The 17,722-nt window shown below is 48.8% G+C and overlaps 1 protein-coding gene across 7 annotated transcripts in view; it reads right to left on the bottom strand.

The window, feature by feature from the left end:
* KCNQ1 (potassium voltage-gated channel subfamily Q member 1) overlaps window positions 1-17,722 on the bottom strand; it is a 344,780-nt gene that overhangs the window by 83,004 nt on the left and 244,054 nt on the right.

Raw genomic sequence — 17,722 nt, 5'->3', positions numbered from 1 at the left:
AGCTGTGTGCCGGCTTTGGAGAGCAATGAAAGCTCGAAGGCCACAAGACCAGAAGAGCAGCAAGCTGAGGGAGCCCACACGCGCAGCTCCCCTCCATCCTCGAGCGTTTGTGCGCGCTGAGCAAGGCATGTGGATGAATGGGGAGCAGGGCCTCCCAGGGCCGGCGAAATAAATGGGGGATCCCAGGGCCACAAGGCATCCAGGACTCAAAGGGACAAGATCCTGGTGAACAGAGGACCGCAGGGAAGTGAGTCCTTTTTCAGGCAATTTCCCCATGAAGCATTTGTGCATTAAGCTGTACAGGCATAGGGTGAGATTCTGAGAAACCGAGCAAAAATCAGCTGCTGGAGGGTTCAAAGCTGAGCAGAGAACTCCTCAGACTTGTGTCACTGGGAAGAGGAGAACTGGGGCTCAGAAGCTACCAAGGAATTGGGGCCCCAGTAAGCACCCCACACTTTCAGATGAGACCTCGGTGGCCTCCAGTCATCTCAGTCCCCACCTGGAGGAAGGTGCTCTGCCCTGTGCCTTTTGCATGCCAGAGGAAAATCAAATTATCTGTAGGGAGACAATATCATCGAGCCTCTACATTTTTTTTATATATATACACAAAAGACTGAAAACCAAGGGGAAACATAGACCATAGAAACAGATCTAAAGATGCAATAGATTCAATGCCTTAAGTGCTTGTAGCTCCTCCATCAAGAGACAGAGTTGGTTTTCCTACCACTTGAATCTGGGCTGAACTTGACACTTACTGTGACAAAAAGAATGCTGGGGAAGTCACATTGTGTATCACTCATATGCTCTTGGAATGTGGCCACGTGAACCAGCCAGAACTGGCTGGCTGGAGAGGCCACATGGAGGAGAATGGAGGCATCCTGGCCAAGAGCCAGCACCAGGCAGTAGACGTGAGTGAGGCCGTCTTCAACTACCCAGTCCTGAGAAGCCGCCAGGTGACTGCGGCTGCACGAGTCACCCCATGCAAAGCCAGCAGAACAGCCTGCCCGCTGAGCTGAGCCCCAACTGCTGACCCACAGAATTCTGGGCAAGCAAAAGAGGCGTGGTGTGGAGCCACTAAATTTAGGTGTGGTTTGCTACGCAGCAAGAGAGTACAGACAAAGAAATTAAGATCCAACAGTGGGGTACTGTCACATCAAAATCCTAAGACATATGGTGCTGGGCTTGCAACCAGGCATCGGGCAGAGGCTGGAAAAAGAGGCACATCGTAAGATACTGAAATCTGAGCATGACGCTGTCTCTAATGGGGTGAGACTTTGAGGCGCCTTGGAGGGGTGAGTGAATTTTGCATTGAGGGGAATCTAAAAATTTATAGCCAATGGGCAGACTGTGGTGGACTAAAGATGGGTAGAAATCCTTTGCAATTTCCCCCATCGAGAGGTGGAGTCTGTTGCCAGCACGGTGGAAGTGGCCTGCATGTTCTGAGCTGCGGCTTCAAGAGACCTTGGAGCTTCTCTCTCGCCCTCTTAGAATACTGCTGCCACATGGACACTTCTGAGCCAGGCTGCCAGGAAAATCACGTGGGGGAGAGCCGAGGCACCTGGCTGACAGCTGCAGGCACGTGAAGCTAGCTGAGGCCACCCAGTCACCAGGAAGCTGCCACTTGGATGGACCCAAACGAGACCACCCAGATGAGCAGGCCCAAATGCTGACCCATGCACTCACCAGCAGATAGACGACTATGGTTTGCTGTTGAGTTTTTAGGTGAGCACTTTAACATAACCATGATAAATAGGTTCAAGAAAACAGACAAAAAGATAGAGAATTTCACCAGAGAAATAAAATCTATGTTAAAAATAATAAAATGGAAATTCTAGAACAGAAAGGACAATAATGGAAATTAAGAATGCAATAGGTAAATTGGAAGGCAGAGGAGACATAGACGATGAGAAAACTTGTGAACTGGAAGAAAAGAGGCAGGTTGGAGTATGGAGAGAAAGCAGAATTAAACATAAAGAAAAAAATGCAAGACGTGAGATAAGGTCAAAGTTCTAAGACAGGTGAAATCTCAGAATGAGAGGAGACAAAATGGAGAATAGAGACAAAAAAAGAAAAAAAGAAAAGAAAACACTCGGTGGCTGAGGATTTCCCAAAAAATAATGGCAAACATCAGGCCACAGATGCAAGCAGCTCTTTGGACCCAAGTTGGAGAGATACAAGGTACACCAGACCCGTCAGAGGAACACTGTTGAAGACCAAAGGCACAGAGGATGTCACAGAAGCAGTGGAGGAGGGAGGAGATGACAAATTAACCTGACGGCTGGCTTGTCAACAGAAAGGATGGAAGCCAGAGGAGATCATCTCAAGGAAAATTACTACCAACTTAGCATTCTATACTCATCAGATACATCCTTAAAAATGGAGGTGAAATAAGGCAGACACAAGAGGACAAATGCCTTGTGATTCCATGTATATGAGGCACCCAGAGTCGTCAAATTCACAGAGACAGAGAGTAGGATGGTGGGTGCCAGGGGCTGGGGGAAGGGGATGGGGCCCCATCAATGTTTAACTGGGGCGGAGTTTCAGTCAGGGAAGATGAAAAAGGTCTGGAGGTGGAAGGAGGTGATGGTTGCCCAACAATGTGTATGTACCTAATGCCACTGAACTACATGCTTAAAAATGCTTCAGATGGTACATTTTCTGTTATGTATATTTTATCATGGTAAAAAAAAAAAGAAGGTGAAACCAAAACCAAGAGAATTCACTGCCAGGAGATCTGCATTGAAAGAACGACTCTGCAGCCTCCCCAGGCAGGAAGAAATGATTCCAGGAGGACCCTGAGAGAAACAGGAAGGAATTAAGAACCCAGAAAAGAACAGATCCGTGAGAAGGCTGAAACTAGCCCTGATTGAATGATACTGATGTTTCATGAGGTCTTAGGTACCCCTGCAGCTAGAATGCATGAGAAAAATAGCACAAAAGGCGGAGGGCCCCAATAGAGTTGCACGGTTGAGAGCACCACGTGTTGTCAGGAAGACGGTAAGAGTGCTAACCTGAGGTGGACTATACTGAGTTAAGGACGTGTGTTGTAATCTCTAGGCAACTACTGATGGAATAATAAGATAATAGGATTGGCATGCTAATACAGTATAAAATTTAATTAGTAACAATATTTGATTAATCCAAGAGAAGCAGGAAAGGAGATGGCATGCACTGCAAAGGAACTAGATATGCCCATTAAAAGACCAAGATTGTCAGAAGGGATTAAAAAAACAACATGATGTTGCTCATAAATCTACTTTAAAATATAACAATACAGAAAGGTTGACAGTAAAGGATATATTGTGACGTAGCCAAAAGAAAGCTGGTAATAGGTAAACTAATAGCAGACCAAATAGGCTAAGTTTTACTAGAGATAAAGAGGGATAGTTCTTAATTTTAAAAGTTGTCAAAATTTAGTAGGAAGATATCAACTCCAAATCTGTACGCACCTACAAACTCTACATTAAAACATATAAAGCAAAAACTAGCAGAACTAAAAGGTAAAAGAGAAAATCCACTATCACCGTGGGAGACTTGAATAAACCTCTGTGGGTAACTCATGGAAAAACTGTCAAAACATCAGCACAGAGACAAATTTGAACATGATTGCATCTTGACCTAATCAATATTTATAGAACACTGCTCTCCATAACTCTGAATAAGCTTTCCAAGTGCACGTGGAACCTTCACCAGAAGAGGCCATAGACAGGGCTTTAAAAGCAAGTTCCAACAAATTTCAAAGAAATTAAATCATATACGTATGTTCTCTGAGCACAGTAAAATTAAGCAAGAAATCAATAAGAAAAAGATAACTGGAAAATCCCGAAATGTTAATCTAAATAACTCAAGAGTTGAAGAAGAAATCTAATAAGAATTGGAAAATATTTTTAATTGAATAACAAAAATGTCACATATCAAAACTTACAGCTCAGTAAGTGCTTGAGGTACCATGAAATAAGTGGTTACAGGAAAATGTATGATCTTCAATGCGTATATTAGGGAAGAGGAGAGGGTGAAAGTTGTCTCGAGAAGTTAAAGTAATAGCAAATTAAACTCAAAGAAGTAGGGAGAAGACAGAGATAGGAAAGAGATAATAAAAGCACAACTCAATGAAATAAATGTTTCCTTGACATTACATTAAGGAAAACCAACAAAGCCAAAACTTGATTCTCAGAAGAGACTAATAAAATTGGTAAGCTTTTAGCAAGATTGACTGGAGTGGGGGGACACAAATTACCACCATCAGAATTAGAAATCATACATCGTTATAGACCTAGAGACATTAAATAATCTATTCAGAGGATATTATGTACAAAAACAATTTTGATAGTTTACATAAAACACATCAATTCCTTTAAAAAAATATATATAAAAGTAAACACCAGAAGACAAAAAAATCCAAATTGCCCAAAATTAAATTAATTAATTAAATTTGGAATTTTAACACTCTTCCCACACACACAAAAAACCAACCTTTAACTCTAGATGACTTCACTAGTAGATTCGTCTAAATATTTAAGGAAGAAATAGTATCAATTTTATACAAATCTTTTTAGAGGATTTTTATGAGTCAACATAACCTTTGTAACCTATGTCAAGAAAGAAAAATCACAGGCCAATCTCTCTTAGGAACAGAGATGCAAATGTGCTACCCACAATACCAACAAATTGAACCCAAAGCCAAATATAAAGACACATGATCGAGTGTGGGGTAATCCAGTTACGCAAGGTTAGTTTAACATCTGAAAATCAATCAACATAATTCACCACATCAACAGAAGAAGCAAGAAAAAACATATAATCAACTCAAAAGATGCAGAAAAACATTTGATAAAACTCAAGACCCATTCATAATTAAAAACACAGCTCTTAGAGACCTGGAAACAGAAGCAAACTCCGTTATGTAGGAAACAAACACAAAAATAACAAAAACCAAACTCTAAGCAAACATCATACGTGAAATATTACACGCCTTCCCCCTTAGACAGGGAGCCAGACAAGGACGTGCACTGTTACCATTTCTATTTGACACTGTCCCCAAAGTCTCAGCGTGTGCATCACGGTAAGAAACAGGAAGTAAAAGTCAAAGGGATTGGATAAGAAGAGCCAAAACTATCATTATTTGCAAATGACCTAATCATAATGTAAAAAAATCCTTAAGAACTTTCCAATAAACTATTCTATTGCTAAATGGAATTAGCAAGAACACTGGTTTTAAAGACAATATAAAAAAATTACTTGTATTTCTATATCCTAGTAACAATTAGAAAATAAAATAAAAAGACACCAATTACAACAGCATCAAAACCATCAAACACCTAAAAATTAACTTATTGAAGATGAGCAAGACCTTTACACAGAAAAGTACTCAATATTAGTGAGAGACACGAAAGGAGCCCTGAATTAGCTGACGTTTATGAATTGGAAGACTCAGTATTTGTAAGACGCTAATTTTGAGGTACAGATTAAATGTGATTCCAATCAATATCCAAGCGCTTTTATTTTTTATTTTTGGAAAATTTCAAGCTGATTCAAAATATTTATGAAAAAGGAAAGGGCGAAGAAAAGACAAGACAATTTTGAAGAACCAAAAGTTAGAGGACTTCCACTACCAGAGTTCAAGAAGGCCCGCAAAGCTACAGGGATGGATACAGTGTATCAGAGAGGTTAGGCTACATTGTTAAGACAGTACAGATACAGTTAATACAGATGCATTAAGACAGTCGTATCGGATTAGATAGATGGATAGATCAGTGGGACACAACAGGGCGTCCAGAAGCATAAATACATATATGTGGTCACTTGGTTTATAACCAAGGCACCGTTCCAATCCAGAGGGGGAAAAATGTTCTTTTCAATAAACGGTACTGGAACAACTTGGAAATCCATACGAAAAAGTATGACCCATGATCACTGCTACACGTCAGTCACAAAAGTAATTCAAGTTAGCCCCTAACTCAAGTAGGAAGGCAGAGGCAATGGAACCTGGAGAAGAGAACAGGGAAATATCTTCATGACCTCGGAGAGGCCGAGATTTAGCAAAACACAAGCAGCGCTAACCACGAAAGGAAAATATTTGACAAATGGAACTTCCTTAAAATTAAGAACTTCTACACATCAAGACATCATTAAGAGAATTAATAGACAGTCTACGGGCTGGGGAAGGCTATTTCCTGGTAAAGGATTTGTATCCAGAATGTATCAAGAACTCCTATGTCTATAAGGAAAAGACGACATGATTTTTAAAAATGGACAAAAGATCTGAACAGGCGCTTCACCAAAGAGGACGTCCAAATGGCAATAAGCACGTGGAAAGGTGCTCGACAGCAGTACTCATTAGGGAAATGCACATTAAAGCCAAATGAGGTACCAGTAGATCCCAAAATGGCCAAAATTAAAAAGACCAACAACAGTACGTGTTGGCAACAACATGGAGTGACAGGCTCCCGTGTGCTGCTGGTGGGAACGGAGGTCGGTTCAAGCACTTAGGGAAGCAGTAGCCACTGGCCCACATCACGACCTAGCACCTCCGCCTGCAGATGCCTCCCCTGGAGAAATTTGCACACACGTCCACCAAGAGACATCGATCAGGATGTTTATAGTAGCTGTACTCATAAGAAAGAAAATGCAAAGTGACAAATATCAAACTAGAGGAGCAGGGATAAGCGGAGTGGCGCATTCCCACAGTGGAATATTATGCAGCAACGTAAAAGAACATGCTACAGAGACCCACACAGCGGAATTCCAGACAGCAAGGAGAGAGAAAAAACTAATGATCCGTGCAACAATGTGGATGAATCTCAAAATTGTTCTGTTCACTGAAAGGAGCCAGGGACAAAGGTACATGTAGGTGTGAGTCCAGGCGGGCTCAAGGACGAGCAAAACTAATCTACGGCAAGAGAAGCCGGAACAGTGTTTACTTCTGGAGGGAACAGGCTTCCCTGGGGAAGGGTAGGGGAAACTTCTGGTGTGATAGAAACATTCTACGTCGTGATCTGGCTGTTTTTATGTAGCATACACATATGTTAAAATAAGCTGACCTATTCGTTTAAGATCATGCACTTTACAATAAATAAATCATACCACAGTTTTTTTTTTAAGCCTTTTAAGATGAGCAGCTTTTAAAATTCTTAGGGAGAGGTGGTTTCTACTTAGCCTGGAGTTGGCCACTTTGAGCATGGAATGTATGAAAAAACAAGACCCACTGTCCACTGGAAGGTGGGGTCCCAGCTGCCGAAGGGACTTGGGTCTGTTTCCCCACGTCCACCCCTGTGGGCACCCAGGCCTGGTGACACCCTGAGCTTTCTGTGCTTAGTGCTACCCCCTCCCTTGTGCACGCCTCTGCTCTGACTGCATGCCCTTGAGCTCAGCCAAGGCCGCCTGCCCACCTCTCAGCCCAGCAGCGGCCTCTGCCCACTGCTCACGCATTCCTGCACCCTGGCAGACACACATAATCCCCCTGGCCACCTTGACTTCTGTGCTACCCAGTATGCGCCTGGGGGTGGATGCCTGCTGATAACCAAGGGTACGTGGCACTGAGGAAGCACCCTTTGTGCTACCATGGGCTCCAGCTGGGAAAAGAGCCCCAGTAACGTCCAAGCGGTTCTTAGGCCCATGGGCAGGAGGTGACACCTAGGCGAGGGCTATGGGGCTCTGAAGGTCATAGCTGCCAGGCCCAGCCAGCCCCATAGATGCTCCAGTTCTCCCAACTGGGGCAAGACAGGCACGAGCAGGCCTCACTCCTACAGGGAGGCTGGGGCGGCTCACAGACGAGGCTGAGGATCATCCCTGGAGGGACCGCAGTGGAAGGACGGGCCGTTTTCCTGGGATAGCTTGGGACTGTGTGAAGACTGGGCCTGGCTGGGATGCATGTGAGGCTTCGTCTCTCCTTCTCTCCTTCCTCAACCATCTTCCACCCCCTACAGGGTGAGGGAGCCACACACAGGCCCAGTCAAAGCACCTGAGATCAGGCTGGAAGGTCGCACGGAGCCAGGCTCCCCAGCCAGCGGGCGAGGGAAGGTGGCAGACTGGGCATGTAGGGCCTGGGGACCAGGGGACCGGCCAGTGGGCAGTGTCTCCTCCTCCACAGAACTGACAACCCAGTAGAAGCAGGCTGCCCATGGGACCCCCCCAGGACCTGAGGGAACCCTCACCTAGCTTGGCCATGGGCTCTGATTGCCAGGGTGTGGGCAGCCAGTGTGCAGATGGGTGAGGCCCGAGGGAGGTGCTGCCAGCAGTCAGTTCCTCCCCACCTGAGGTGGAGGCCAACTCTTCCCAGGTACGCGGCGGTCATTGATCTGCAGGTGACATTGGCTTGGGCACGGTCTTGGCCAGAGGCTGGGCTGCTTGTCTGCCGAGCAGGATTCAGCCCAGACACAGACTGCTGGGCCGACAGTCTAGTCTTCCCCGGCTCAAAGACCCTGTCTCTGCCCGAGGCGCCGTGGGTACCTCCAGGACAGAGTGAGTGAGCCCAAGGGCAGGGGCACGGGGAGAGGCGGACGCAGGGCCGGCTCTGGCTTCTGTTTAGATTTTAGCGCTAACATGCCAGGGGTTCATAGCACCCTTCCACACGGGAGGGGGACCGGAACTCTCACACATCAGGACATGGACACGCTCGCACACACAACCTCTCACACACGCACTTCCCTCTCGCTCACACAGACATCGGTACGCTCAGACACACACCCACGTTCATAGACATACTCACACAATCCCAGACACACACACAGGCTTGGAGGTGGAGGGAGATGGAAGGAGGCGGAGGGAGGCCCCCAAGCCTCCCTGCCAGGCCTGAGCCATGGGAGGGGACGTCAGCCTGGCCTCATGTCCCTGTCTCTTCCAATCACCCCAAATAACACAGGAGCAGGTGGAGGGCGGGGGTTCCACAGCATCTCACCACAAAGTGTCCCCACAGGCCATGGCCGAGGCGTGGACATGGCCCCAGGCCCAGTGAGATCGCTCAGGGCTTCTCAGATCCCACTTTGCTGGAACCGAGGACCACACCCAGTGACCGCCCCAGTGACCTCTAGAAGCTGCCACCCCCTCATCTCTGCCAGCTTCGCAGGCAAAGCCATGGCCTCAGCAGTCATGTAGCCCAGGCCAGGTTGACTGAAAGCCAGGGCTGGGGGTGCCAGGGCCCAGCCAGCTCCACGCAGGCCTGGTGTGGGCTGGCCACTGCACTGGCGACAGCCCTGCCTTCTGGCCTCTCCGCTGGATGCAAACGACTCTGTGGTCTGCAAGGGACCAGACCATCACAAATGCTGTGGAGGCCTTCTCTCGTGCTTTCCTCATTGCATCACGCTCACCTAGGCACACACACATGTACATGGGCACACACGCACACCCACAGGCCTGTCACATGCCTCCAGAAGGCACGGGTACCCCCCACACAGACCTGCTCCCAGAACCTGCCTGGGGCACCCTCCTTGGCTCCCTGCATGAGGGCAGGCCACTGGCAGAGGGCGTGTGAAGCCGGTGGGTCCTGGCTGGCCAGTCGCAGGTGGCTTTCCCGCTCACCCACCAGCTGGGCCTGCCCTGGTCAGAGCTGTCCGTGGGCTCACCCAAGGCCCTGGTGCCTGGCAGGCCGGATCCCAGTGACTACTCACTCCCTGCAGGGAAGACAAGAGAACAAGGTACTCTTGGCAGATCTGGGTGTGACTGGGGATCTGCACATCCCCTCATCTCAGGGACCTAAGAAAGGAGCAGCCGCAACCCCTACAAAGAGAAGAACTGGACGATGCTGGCTTTTATCAGATGCTTTTCCCGTATCACCTGATAGGACCGTGTAATTTTTATTCTCTAAGCTGTTCACGGGATGGATTACGTTAATTGATTTCTGAGTATTGAACCAGTCTAATTTATCTGGAAAAAACCATCAGTAGTGGTTACTATTTTTCAATAATGTAGAGAACGACCAGGAACCCACCGCTCAATATAAAAGTTGGACCCCGCAGCCCACGCTCGACCACGCCCCGTCTCCCCAGCTGGATAACTGTCCCCCTGCGTCCCTGTCCCTTGTTCCTTGCCTTCTTGTTTATATAATCTTCTTGAATCTATAATGCAAACCCCAAAAGGCAGGTATTTTTTATCTTGGTGATTTAAACTCTATAAAAATGCATCATGCTTCTCCTCGATATCGTGTTGCCAAGACCCACCCGCATGGTTGCATGTCACTCTGGTTCATTTGTTTTGGCTGATGGAAAATACTCCTCTATGTAGACATTTCGAGTTCATTCACTCCTCCTGTGATGGGTGCATGGCTGGTGGCCAGGCATTTGGCTGGTGAAGAGCGCTGTGACACACACGCCTGGCTACCTTCTCAGATTGGGCATGGACTAGAGCTTTCCCTGGGTGTAGACCCAGGCACAAAACCGCTGGGTCACTGGTATGTGAATCTGACCCTTGCAGGTGGTCCTGCCCTGTCCTTCAAAGTAGCGGCCCCCCTGTGCACTTCAACTGGCAGTGCAGGAGAGACCCTGGGCCCCACATCCCTGTCTGCACCCCCAGGGATCAGACTTCATGATTTCTGCCAACGAAATGAGTATAAACGGTGCCTTCACACACCCACTGGCCACGTGTGCTTCCTCTGCTGCGAAAGGCTGAGCACGTCTCTGGGCTATTTTTCTGTTTGGTTATTTGTGTATTCATTGCTACATTGTCTATATAATTTATATTTATCCATCTATCTATCATCTATCTATCTATCTATCTATCTATCATCTATCTATCATCTTTCTATCTATCATCTATCTATCTATCTCTCAATCATCTATCTATCATCTATCAACTATCTATCTATCTATCTATCTATCTATCTATCTATCTATCATCTATCATCTTTCTATCTATCATCTATCTATCTATCTATCAACTATCTATCTATCTATCATCTATCATCTTTCTATCTATCATCTATCTATCTATCTCTCAATCATCTATCTATCTATCTATCTATCATCTATCTATCTATCTATCTATCTGTCACCTACCAATATCTTTGTCAGTTCGTTTATTGGGAATTCCTAGTCCCGTGGTAGGCAAGAAAAGGCTCCCCCAAAGATGTGCTAATCCCCAGAACCGGTGAACATGTGACTTACATGGCAAAAGGGACTTGATTGGTGTGATTAAGGTTATGCACCCTGAGATGGCGAGATTACCCTGGATGATCTGACTAGACCCAATTAGACACTGCAATCAGAGCCGCCACTATGGAAAAAAGACCAGAGAGTGGCCATGTGATGGCTTTAAAGATGGAGGAAGGGGCTACAAGCCAAGGGATTCAGAAAAAGGCAAAGCAATGGATTCCCTCATGGGGCCTCCAGAAGGAACCAGCTCTGCGACGCCTCTCAGACCAGTAGACGGTGTCGGACTTCAGACCTTCACAACTGGAAGATAATAAATGTGTGTAGTTTTAATCCACCAGGTTTGAGGTGATCTGTTATGGCAACAATAGAAAACGAACACAAATCCCAGTTGACAAATTATCTTTCTTGAGGGTGCCTTTTGATGAACAGAAGTTCTTAATTTATGTAAACAAACTTATCACTATTTTTCTTTCATAGTCAATGGCTTTGTGTCTTGTATAAGAAATATTTCCCTACACTAAGCTTTGAAATATACCAACTAACTCAAATTTTCTAAGAGTTGTAAGGTTTGGTACTTGACATTTAATTCCTAGGCCCAGCTGGAGTCAATTTTTGTATATGGCGCAAGATGGGGGCCTAACCTCACCTTTTCCTTTGCGGATAATCACCTATTCCGGTGGCCTGGAACGCCACCTCAGTCTCACACCAAAGTCTCACACTTGTGCAGGTCTTCTCTGGGCTTTCTTTCTTTCTTTTTTTTTCTTGAGGAAGATTTTCCCTGAGCCAACATCTGTGCCAATCTTCCTCTATTTTGTAGGCAGGTCATTGCCACAGCATGGCCTCCAACAAGTGCTGTAGGTCTGCACCCAGGAACCAAACCCAGGCTGCTGAAGCAGAGCATGCCAAACTTAACCATGAGGCCACAGGGAAGCCTCATGGACTTTCTGTTCTACTCCACTGGGCTAATTGTCGATGCCTGCAACCACATCGCAGCATCTTAATTACTATAGCCTCATACAAAGTCCTGGTATCTGGAAGGAAAGGCCTTTCCTTGACCTTCATAAGAAGGTCTTGGTTATTCTTGGCTCTTTATTCTTCCACAGAAGTTTTAGAACCATCATATTAAGTTTCATGAAAAAAGCCTGTTGGGGTTTTTGTTGGCATTATAGCAAATCTGTGGATCAAGTGGGAAAAAATGAATTGACGTCTTTATAATATTATCTTTTATCTACAATATGATATGGTATATCTTTCCTTTTATGTAAGTCTTTAAAATCTCTAAAAAAGCAAAAATTTGGTTCTTTTAAAAAACCAACAAAGTAGATAAAGCTCCAGAAAGTCTGAGAAGAGAGAAGATAAAGATAAAAATATCATAAAAGAAAATATGAAAATACTACAAATAGGGATTAAAAAGGCAATAAAAGAATATTCTCAACAACTATATGCCAAGAACTTTGGAAAACCTAGGCAGAAACAAGCATATTCTTAGGAAAAAATCTAACTCACTACAACTCACTCAAGATGGCATAAAATGTTTGAATAGGCCTACAACTACTGAAGGTACTGAAGCAGGGGTTAAAAATCCTTCCACAAGGAAACACCAGGCCCAGAGGGCTTTATCCTCAATTCTACCAAACTTTCCAGATCATCCCAATTTTATGAAAACATCTTAAACTAAATTAAAACTGAAAAAATAACATATCAAAATTTGAGAGATGCAGCCAAAGCACCGCTCAGAGGAAAATTTATAGCATTCAGTGATTATATTAAAAGAAAAGAAAGGTCTCAAATCAATGATCTAAGTTTCTATCTTAAGAAACTGGAAAAATAAAAGCAAATCAAACCCAAAGCAAGCAGAGGGGAGGAAGTGATAACAATATGAACAGAAATGACTGAAATAGAGCACGGGGCTGCCCTCGTCTGAGATGTGCCTGAGGCCCAGCTGAAGCCACAGAGGACCAGCCCCCATGCCGACTTTGCCCCTGAAGGCCCACACCCAGGACACCTCACCAGGGCTGCAGGAACGTCTCCATTAGCCAGCCTCCTGGTGCCCCAGAACTCTTGCTCTCCTGCCCCTGAAAGTGGCTGACTTTGGGGACTCTCTCTTGTAGAATTCTCCAAAAGAAGTTGTTTGGGGAGAGTACACAGAGGCAGCAGGATGCTTTCACCTTCCCATCAGAGTCCCCAGGGGTCTTGGAGGTGGGGACCCCTCAGTTCAAGCTCTCGCACCACCTGCCTCATTTGTCAGTAAACATCTGGCGATGTGTGTTCACTGCCCCACATCGGCTCTGACAGGAAGGCAGGTGTCCCTGCTCAGCCCCCGGGGACCGGGAGCCTCGTGCCCCAGCCTCCTGTTGCCCACATCGCTGAGGGCAGGACTGTTGTGTGAGCTCTGTCTACGTGACAGCCAGGTTACATTCCTGCCCTGGCTCAGGTTCCTGTGTGTGGAGTGGTCAGATGTCCAGGCCTCCCCCAGCCTGGGCTGGGCTCTGTGTCCACGTCCTGCCAGCCTGGGCTGCCTGTGGGCTCGCTGCCCCACGGTCTTCCCTCCTCACCCTTGACCTGTCCTCCTGGGCAGCCCTGGCCTCCGGCTCTCGGTATATGCGGGTGGAAGAGTCTGTGGTCCAGTCAGGTGACTTCTTTAGACAGAAACAGCCCCCTGCAGGGCAAGCCTTGTGCAATCCTGATTATTTGAACGAGGATGCCTGCCCGCACAGCCCACCAGCTTCTGGAAAAAGCAGCTCAGGACAAGCTGTGAAGTCCCCTGGGCCTGAGAAGCCACTGGACTCCAAGGACAGGTGGAGCACGGGGCAACCGTGCCACCGTGCCTGTCTCCTGCTGACCCGAGTCATGTTTAGAATAGCTTCACAGCCTGCTGACCATGGTTGCTCCAACTGGAGTCTAGGCTGGAGCCACTGGTGGAGAGGGCCCAGTCCAGGTGACCTGGGGGCTGGCTGCTGCGGCTCTCTCTACAGCCTTCCCTCCCACCATGGCCTCTGTGTCCACAAACCCCTGCCATGCCAAGGGGCCCCTGAGCAGGCCACAGCCCTCCCTCACCTCCTTTTCTGGCCAGAGCCCACCCCCTGTTCACATCCAACTGCATTCCCTCTGTGGCCCAGCTTCCCTGCTGTCACGGCACCTTGGCTCAGAAAACGCTGACCGTAATCAAGTGATTGCCACTCATAATTCATGGTCATTGCCGGGGCTGAGGCCGTGCAGCCCATGCCACTCCCCATGTCCAGCTCAGTGTGGGCTCAGAGGCGGAGCTTAGAGGTTGGAGCAGATGATGACCCCTGGCCCCAGAGCCCCCAGGGACCCACAGGAGGGGGTGGAAAGTCTTGAAGACTCTTCTCCCCTCTCCCCAGGCTCCGGGCTTGGCCTGAGCTGGGCGGGTGGCCCTTCGAAACTCAAGTCGCATCAGGAATGGGGACCAAAGGTGGTCAGGACCTTCCCCCCGCACATTCCGACTGACTGGAAATTCTAGTTCTGTGCCCAGGAGACGTGAACACCTCTGTTCACATAAGAACTTGTACATGATCCCTCACAGCAGCTTGGTTCGCAATGGTCTGAAGGTAGAAACAACCCAAACGGTCATCAGCTGACAAATAGATACACAAAATGTGGCATATCCATTCAACAGAATGTTATTCAGTCATAAAAAGGAATAAAGAACTGACTCATGCCACAACATAGGGGCAACTTGAAAAGACGACGTTCAGTGAAAGAAGCCAGACTCAGAAGGCCACGTGGCGTAGGATTCCATTTATGTGAAATGGTGGAGAGGCTCATCACAGACATCGAAGGCAGACCAGGGTGTGCCTGGGGCTGGGGAGAGCGGAACGGGGAGTGACTGCTGATGGGGGCAGGGCTGCTTTTGGGGGTGATGAAAATGTTCTAAAATTAGGTAGTGGTGATGGTTGCGCAATCCTGTGAATACACGAAAAACCACTGAAGTACACACTTCTAAAGGTGTGGCTGATCCTCCCAGATCATTCCTGAGAGCAGGGGCCGGCAGGGAAGACTCACAAGGGTGCCAGATGCTTCTCTGGGGAGACAGGGCAGGCTTGGGAGGGGAGGGGACAGAGGGGGAAAGCAGTCTTCCGGAGGCCCCAACCCGCCCCGATTGGCCCAGGAGGGCTCGTGCTTCTCTGGGGAAGGACCCTTTCCTCGGGGCGGTTTGCAGGCGGCCTCAGGAGCGCAGCTGTAGTTGCCCTCCTGCCCTCCCCCCTCCCCGGGCAGGTATGGAAGCCTCTTAACTCCCTGGCTCAGCCTCCCCGCTTCCAATGCATTCCCCACAGTGTGGCTGCCAGAGGGGGCTTTCCAACCCAATCACAGATCTTGTGCCACACCCCCCCCCCCACCAAATCCTGCCGTGGCTCCCTATTCCCTGCCCTATGACATTGGCCCTTCACAACCCAGCCAAACAAAATAAACCGTGAGCTTTAAGCGGGTCCTGAGGCAACACACCTTCTCTTGCCCTAAGTGGGTACACACGTGGAGCACGAAACACGTAAGGTTCTTAGAAGATTTGTAAGATTGTTTCATGTCAATGACCCATCAATCAGAGCACTCCTGAGCTGGCCCCCAAGCCTGGGTCAGCCAGAGCAGACATCCCTGGTTGGTAGTGAAATTCTTCGAGGACCGCGGGACAGGTGACCCAAATGGATTCAGCAAAAATAACTCAATTCAACTCGCCAACTCAACTCAGTTCAGTTTGGTTTATATCACCTCCACTAACTTACTCAACTTGACCTCAGTTAAGGGGACAGCTCAGGCAACTCAACTCTGTTCAACTCAGTGCAGTTCAAGTCAACCCAAGATGACTTCCTGGGGAGCCGAAACCAGCTGGGCAACAGAGAGACCACGCTGGGGCCATCCTGGCCCAGAACAGCCCTGCCCCCAGGCCTGGTCCAGCCCATCTTCACCAGAGGAGCCACTGGGATGGAAAAGCCAAAATGTAGAGACCCCCAGACAGTTAGGAGTGGCCCAGGGTCCAGAAAACACCACCCCAGTCACTAATCCTGGATGGGCTCACGCAAGAGAGTGGTGGGCGGGCTGCTGGTCTGGCCAGCAAGGCAGCCATTCATCCACTCATTCCACTGAGAATCGCCTAATGACACTTTTGGGGACACTGTGAAGGACTGTAGAGTGTGGGGCAGAGTGTCTGCCCCAGGAGCCTGACAGCACCTCGGGGGCAGGAAGTCCTCCCCCGGGAAGAGACAGTCGGTAGAGACAAGTAGGAGAAGGGAGATGGTGGTCAGCAGGGAGCATGGCACGTATGAGGCCTGGGGAGGGAAGGAGTAAGAGAAAGAAGGCCTCGAGCGAGGGCAGGAGGGGACAGACGGGGGAGGCTGGGGAGGTGGGCAGCGCTATCCACGATCCCCACCCGAAATGGGCACTACCCAACTTCAAAAATAACCACAGAAATAACGACGGCCGCGATCGCAGCCAGCGGCGACCGCCCCCGGCAGAGCGGGGTGTTTCCAAAGGGTCATTTCAGCCTCTGGTGGCCGCCGCGCTGCGGGGCCCCGAGTGCGCTCACGTCGCAGGGCAGAAACGGCAGGCCCTGCGTGGCTCGGGGCTCAGCACCCCGCAGTGGTGACCATTCCCTTGGCTGCCTTGCCCGCATCCGCACTCCCGCTCACCTACACAGGGGTACAGCACACGGGCATGGATTTTATTTAAAAACTGCCGGTAACACTGGCTGGGGGCTGCTGGAACAGCCGCCCTCCTAGCACAACGGCCTGTGAGGTGTGCAAGGGGCGGAACACGGGCAGACGGACACCGGGACGGGGCTGACCTGGCTCTGACCCTGGATGACAGTTCCGGAACCTGAGTTCTCAGGCCCTCCCCCACTGCCCCCAAGACAACAGGCGAGACTCAAGTCCTTACATCAGGGATAGGGTTTCTTGGGGGTGGGACGCACGACCGCTGCCCACTTTGGACATTTGGCTCAATCCTCCCCTTGCCCGTGGAGACCCCTGCCCCTTGACCTGGGTTAGTCGCCCAAGTGTTGGTGTCTATTTCCTCCTGAGAACCTGGGGCCGGGGGGGGGGGGGGGGGCGCTGTGGTGGGACATAGGGGCTTGGGCAAGGCCGTGAGAAAACCCCAAACCAATTCCCATGCTGGGCCTGGCTAGTTCCAGCAAATTCCTTGAGCTTTGGAGGCCTCAGGAGCTAGAAAGGACAGTGCAGATGAGGTCTGAGGTTTCTTCATAACAAGGACGTGGCCTCGGAGGGATGCAGAGCCCAGGAAAGCCGCCACAGCTGTGCAGCTCCGAGCTTTGGAGATTACAAGCTCTTGAGAAATCACTGTGGCTGGACTCTGGCCCCTCTAGGGTGTGGGGAGAGTGCTCCTCGAGCTCCCAGGCTGGGGTGCTCCAAATCGGGTGGACGGCCTGAAAGTCTGAGGCTGCCCGGGCAGAGTTGGTGAGGAGCCAGCAAAGAAACGCATCTTTGTCCCGGCTTTGTCCCCAGGAGGGGTTGGGCGAGCAGACAGAGGGAAAGAGCCCAGGAGGTTGGGGTGTGAGCAGGCGGCTGGGAGGACCCCGTTTAAATCCTGGGGAGATTATGAGGACGTTTGTTGCAGGCTGTCAGCCCTCATTAAGTTAATGGAACTGGCGAGTTGGCCTGCTTCCA

This window comes from Equus caballus, chromosome 12 (genome assembly GCF_041296265.1).
Source record: "Equus caballus isolate H_3958 breed thoroughbred chromosome 12, TB-T2T, whole genome shotgun sequence".
Classification (NCBI taxonomy): Eukaryota; Metazoa; Chordata; class Mammalia; order Perissodactyla; family Equidae; genus Equus; species Equus caballus.
The sequence above is the reverse complement of the archived record's forward strand: the minus strand, read 5'-3'. Positions and strand labels throughout refer to the sequence as shown.